This window comes from Echinops telfairi, unplaced genomic scaffold, assembly GCF_000313985.2.
Source record: "Echinops telfairi isolate 266 unplaced genomic scaffold, ASM31398v2 ScPeMD7_5868;HRSCAF=6743_1, whole genome shotgun sequence".
Classification (NCBI taxonomy): Eukaryota; Metazoa; Chordata; class Mammalia; order Afrosoricida; family Tenrecidae; genus Echinops; species Echinops telfairi.
In genome coordinates, this window is record NW_022109768.1 from 9,481,033 (window position 1) to 9,487,158 (window position 6,126).

Below are 6,126 nucleotides of genomic sequence, written 5' to 3' on the forward strand. Positions count from 1 at the left end.
TAATTAATGTTACTATGCAGCATAGAAATCAGGGTTAATTTTCATTTTCTCACTTCTCTAAGAGATTTGTTCATTTTAGGGTGATATTCCAGTACCAGTGCTGAGGAGCCCTGGGGAGGTGGAGGTTACCTATTGGGCTACTAACTGCGAGGTCAGCAGTTCAGAACCACCAGCCATTCTGTGGGAGGAAATTACTCCCACAAAGAGTCTTTGAAACCCACGAGGATAGTTCTACCCTGTTCCGCAGGTTGCCTGTGAGTCGGAATAAACTCAGTAGCAGGGAATGTGTGAGGATGGTGAATAAAACATCCTGGTTGCTTTGTATTGGTTTTGTATTGTATTGTAGATTTCTCATCCTGGGGACCATCAGCCACAAACTGGACCAGAATATACTACATAAAAACTCCTACCTCTCCTACAGTTTCACACATCTGTGCCAATCTATGACAATCAATTCCAGATGCCTCAATAATAAGTCTATAGGAAAAGACTTATTCCTGTGATAGTTAGATTGTGTGTCAACTTGGCTGGGCTAGGTTACTCTGTAGTTTGGCAATCATCCTCAGTAATGATGAGATGGAGCAGAAGGTAATCTGTGAGCAGCCAGCAGTTGTGGGGTAGTAAGTAAACCCCCTTGATCAGGTCACAACCTTGACGCAATTGCAAGAAAGGTCCCTCAAGGATTTAACCTGCCCCGTTTTAAGCAGCCTCCATGAGAAAGCTTTATTTCTGCTGGGTCTGGATCCTGCATCCAGTTTCTTCAATAGTGCCTGCAGCTCCCAGAGCCATTAGCAGACTGCTGACCTTCGATTGATTCAATGGCAGCCACCAGCCTTTTTGCCTCCTCTTCTGGCTTCCTAGATTGTCAGCCCCTGCAGATACACCAGTCAGGAGAAGCTTCTAGCTTATCATCTGACCCAGGATTAGACTTACCTGTTTCTGCAACGATGTGAGCTATTTCTGACTAGATGCTCTTTTTAAAAGCATAATCACGTAGGCCTCGCTGGTTTTGCTTCTCCAGAGAACCCACCCTAACACAATTCCCAGAAGTTTTGAACAGTGTTGCAACAGTCAGATCTCTTGCACCACAGATTCAAAGTTAACATTTCCAAGGAATCTCAGAATGGTTGCTGTTGTTGTTGTTAATGTTACGTGCCTTTGAGTCAGCACTGATGCATAAAGACCCCATCCATGATGTAGAGCTGAACAAAACAAGTTGTGTCATCTTACAACTGCTGTCTTGTTTGAATATAGTGATACAGTCACTGTGTCAAGCCATTTCCTTGAGAATTTGTCTCTGTTACCCTTACCCTCAACTTTACTAAGTATAAGGTCCATTACTAGGGGTTGATTTCTCTTAAAATCATGCCCAGGGACCCTGATGGCATAGTGGTTCAGCTGTGGGCTGCTGGCCAAAGGTCGCAATTGAAAATCATCAGTCGCTCCTCGGCAGAAAGATGAGGCTTTCTACGCCCATGAAAGGTTACAGTCTCAGAAAGCCACAGGAGCGGTTTCATTCTATACTGTATGGTCTCCATCAACTCCACGGCAATGAGTTCTGGTGGGGTTTTTTTTGTTTTTTTAATAACACGTCCAAAGTGAATCCTGACTTCTAAGAAAATTTCTGACACAGCCGTATAAAATTTGTAACTATTTATCACAGCATCCACTATAATTCCTATGTGAATTTGAATAGTTACCATGTGCAATAAAGGATTTCAATAAATACAGGGATATATCAAGGGGGCCCTAGAAATTTCAAAAGCAAAATAAAATCCTAAGCATTTTCTGCTCTTTGTCCCTAAAGTTTTTGTGATAGATTTATTTATCATGAAAAATAACAAAGAAATGGAAAACATTTGTGAGTTTTTTGGTCCTTGGATTAAAAAGTAATGTGCATGGAAACAGCAACCAAAACATTAAATGACATATTGCATTGGGAAAATCTATTGCAAAAGATGTCTTCAAAGTTAAAAAAATAAAAACAAAGATGTCATTTAGATAAAGAAGGGATGCTTGACTCAAGCCATTACCTTTTCGACTGCTTCAAAAGCAGGGCAAAAAACTGGCAATGAAAAAGGAAGACAGAAGAATTCACAGGCGCGTCTGATTGTGCTGTTGCTATAGGGCCATTCTGAGTTGTAATTGACATGATAACTGTGGGTTTTATCCGAGAAGTTAACAGATTACCACAAATGAGGATCCGTAAAGAGTAAGGATCTGCTCCTTGGCCCATGGCAGTGCCTCTTCGCAGCCAGCAGGCTCTTCTACTCAGAGGAATGGCTTTGATGGATGTGCTGTTTCCTTTGGCAGAGCACCCCCCAAGGAAACAAAGGGTGGTGACTTGATTCGTACCTTCTACTAAAGTGAAGACTTAATCCTGACTTAATCCTAGCATAGATGGGAATATAGCCACAGGCAAAGAGGTTGGAATTAATGATCCCTCCTATAAGAGGAAGTCCTGGTGGAGTGGTGATTACGTGCTGGGCTGCCACAAATTAGATTAGGCTTTTGATTCCTGTAAAGACGTATGGTCTCAGATGCCCACAGGGACAGTTCTGCCCCGTCCTATGGAGTCTCCGGGAGGTGGAATGGACTCAATGACAATGAGTTTCTTTGAGTTTGTGGTGGGAAAGTTGTTCGCTCCCTCGGCAAACGGGACAGCACCACCGTCTTCCACAGTTCGTGGCCTGTGGAAGAATGCTGATGGCTCAGCCTTGGGAGCTGATGAAGCTCTTCCCCTGATAAGCAGACAAGTTCCTCCTGTTCTCTGACTAAAGCTGCAGAAGGCAGCAATCTGCAAACTTATCAGTTACTTCTTGTTCCCAGTCTCATCCTCCTCCCCTCCCATCTGTGGACAACTTGGTTGAAGTGTGGAAGTACCCTAAGGCTCATTTGCTAACCTGCTGACTTTTGCCTCTGTATTTTTCCATTGCTTAAATTTGCATTTATTTTCCCCACCCAGAGTCACCGGTTTCAAAATTTTTACAGCCTGCTGCCCACGCCCATAATGAATACTGTCCAGAAATACCTAGCTGTTTATCTCCCCCTAGTCAGTGTGTGCTGTTGTGATTGGATGAGAAAAGTCATGCCACCCCCTCCTGGTTTGCTGTTTTATGAACTGGAGTTCGAGTCGTGCTCTGGAAGAGAGACTTTGAGCAGTAGCTGATTCTGGTAGCTGGCTTTTAATAAAGCTTCCCATTTGATCTGTTTGGTGTGGTCCTCATTGACTTGGAAACAGGGTACAAGAATATTAATGCTTCTTTGTATATTGTCAAAGACTTGTGAATTGTCCCTTTGTGTGTATAAAACCTGTCACATGTTACAGGCTACTTGCAGGGAATTTATTTAAGCCTGCCCCATAATAAAGATTGGGAACTCGGAGTGTCTATACTGCAGGGACCCCCTCACTCCAACTTTGTCTATCCTTTTTCTTATCTGTAAGTTTTCTGATTGCAGATAGTACCCCTCTTGAACCTATTGGTAATGTAAGGTAAGAGCCAGTCTTTACATTATCTGACAAGTTTTCACATAAGGAATTCTGGCTTGAAGGGCCATATTAATTGACTACATCACACTCATTTTGCTTACTTTCATAAGCAAAGACCAATTGCTAAGAAAGAATATCCTGTATGCTAGAGGGGCATCGAAAATTACGGAAAATCTTCCAAAAGATGGTTTGAGACAACAATTGAAATGTAACAATGATCATGAAATTGGAAAGACCAGGGAGTAATTTTTCTGTTATACTTAAGATTACCATGAATGATAATCCTGTAACAACAACCACAGGACTGGGAACAGAAGGAAGAGCGGAAGTGATTGTTGGTTGAGTTGGGATTTCTTCTTCAATTGATAACAATTTTCTAAAATTAGACTGTGGTGACAATCATAGAACTCTGTGATCATATTAGAAATCATTTAATTTTGTACCTTAAATGGGTGAATTTTCAATAAAATGTTCTCATTGGTGAGAGCTATGCACTTAGGATATTTCGGTCATAGTTGTACTTGACAACTAGGACGGTTGGGAGATAAAATGCAGAGGGCCCAATTAGATTTATATTTCTGCAATGACTTTTTTATTTAATATGTCTCTATTATTGCATCGAACATAGTAATAGTAAAAACAAAACAAAAGAAATAACTTGTGTTGCTGATCTGAAATTTAAAATGTATAGTTTTTATGTATAATTGTTGTTTGATCTGGAATCTTTGGGTCTGGACTTATTTGTTCATTTTATTTATATAGATGGTGCTTTCTAACAAATTACTAGAGTCGCTAAACACAAAACCACAAATGATCCAGTGGAGAATGGGAGAAATTGTTTAAATCCCTGTACAAAGCGATTTTTTTCAGTGTTTTATATATGTACAGCCCTATGAACAACACTGCAGACATAACAGTGATCAAGATAGGCTAAGAGCTTAGAATCTGACATAGAGGACAAGCAAGTAAAACGTTATAACAATGAAGTGTAACAACTGATAACTTGCTGCCCGTGAATGAAATATGATTCATAGCCTCCCTAGAGCGGATTTCAGAGACTAAATGTTTATGGGAGCAGATGTGCTCATCCGCGCTTCTCCCCAACCCCTGTACCTCCACCCCTGAGTGGCTGGTGGGTTTGAACTACCAAATTTATAGTTAGAAATCCAGTATTTCTTAATATCATTTTTTTCTGTGTCTTTATTTTTCAATAGTATTATATTATGTTTTAGGTCAGTTTATATAGCAAACCAGGTTTCGATTTAACAATTTTTATACAAATTATTGTCTTCTATTTTCAAAGTATGTCAGCACTCTCATTAGTTCCATTGTGCTCGCTCTGTTTTCACTGACCTAGTGGCCCCTTCCTGCCTCACTTACACATCTTTGCTCTTGGGTTAATGTTGATTGGTTGGTCGCGTGCAGTTCATTGTTTAAGGGAGTGTCTTAGGTGGATTCTCTAGAGAGTTAAAGCCAGTGATGCTTATATATGTATATGTAGAGAACACATGTGTTACAGAGTAGAACATAGAATTGCTTGAGAGGTTGGAATCAACCTGATGGCAAAGGATTTACCCACCTTAGTTCGATGAAACTTGTGAATTAAGTTGCACCAGGCTTAGAGTCTAGGTACTTTTCAAAGAGCATGCCCTTTGAGGAAATCCTTTTTCAAATGAGTAAGAATTTGATGGGAAGGAGGGACATCAGGATGGATAATTAAAGATAGGGAATCTTTTAGGACAAAGGAAGTAACTTCCTTTACTGGAACCCACTGCTCAGATCCCGGAGATACTTGTGTGTCATGCTAAGGAAGTAGAACATATCCCGATGGTTATGAGGATTGATTAATTAATGGAAACTTTGAGATAAAAATAACAAATGCTCTAGATGGATCGAAAGGGGGTTGGGAAGACTAGACAGCAAAGAGATGAGCTGAGAAGTTATTGAAGCAGCAGCATTAGAAATGGAGGCAGCAAAATCAAGAAATATTAAAATGGGAGAACCACAGACTTGGTGATTAGGAGGGCAGGCACGGCAAACCTATAGAACAGGGTAGAACATTCTGAGATGGTAACTCTTTATGGCCATTGAAAGCTTCATCTTTCTCCAGAGGGGCAGCTGGTGGTTTCAAACTTGCATAACATAGCCCCTTGCATAACAAGTATGTCACCAAGGCTCCTTAAACTAGCATCTATAAGAATAGAGAAATATTTGACCCAAAACAATGAATTCAGATTTGGAAACACTACGTTTGGGATGTCTGCAAGGATATCTTGTAGAGATAATTAAGAATTCAAATTATTTAATAGGTCTGTTTTTCAGGAGGAAGTCCTAGTGACACCACAAGTAAAGCATTCAACCGTAAGGTCAGCAACTCAAACCCATCAAGCCACTCTGTAAAAGAGTAGGTAGTCTGCTTTCTTAAAAATTTATAGCCTTCCTGAGCATGATAGTGAGACAAGAGGAAAGTCAAAGGAAATAGAAGAAAGAGCTAGGAGGCAAAGGGCATTTATAGAGGTCTAGATAAAGGCATGTGCATATGTAAATATATTTATATATGAGGATGGGCAAATAGATATGTGCATATATTTATAGGTTTAGTATTAAGGTAGCAGATGGACCTTGGGCCTCCACTC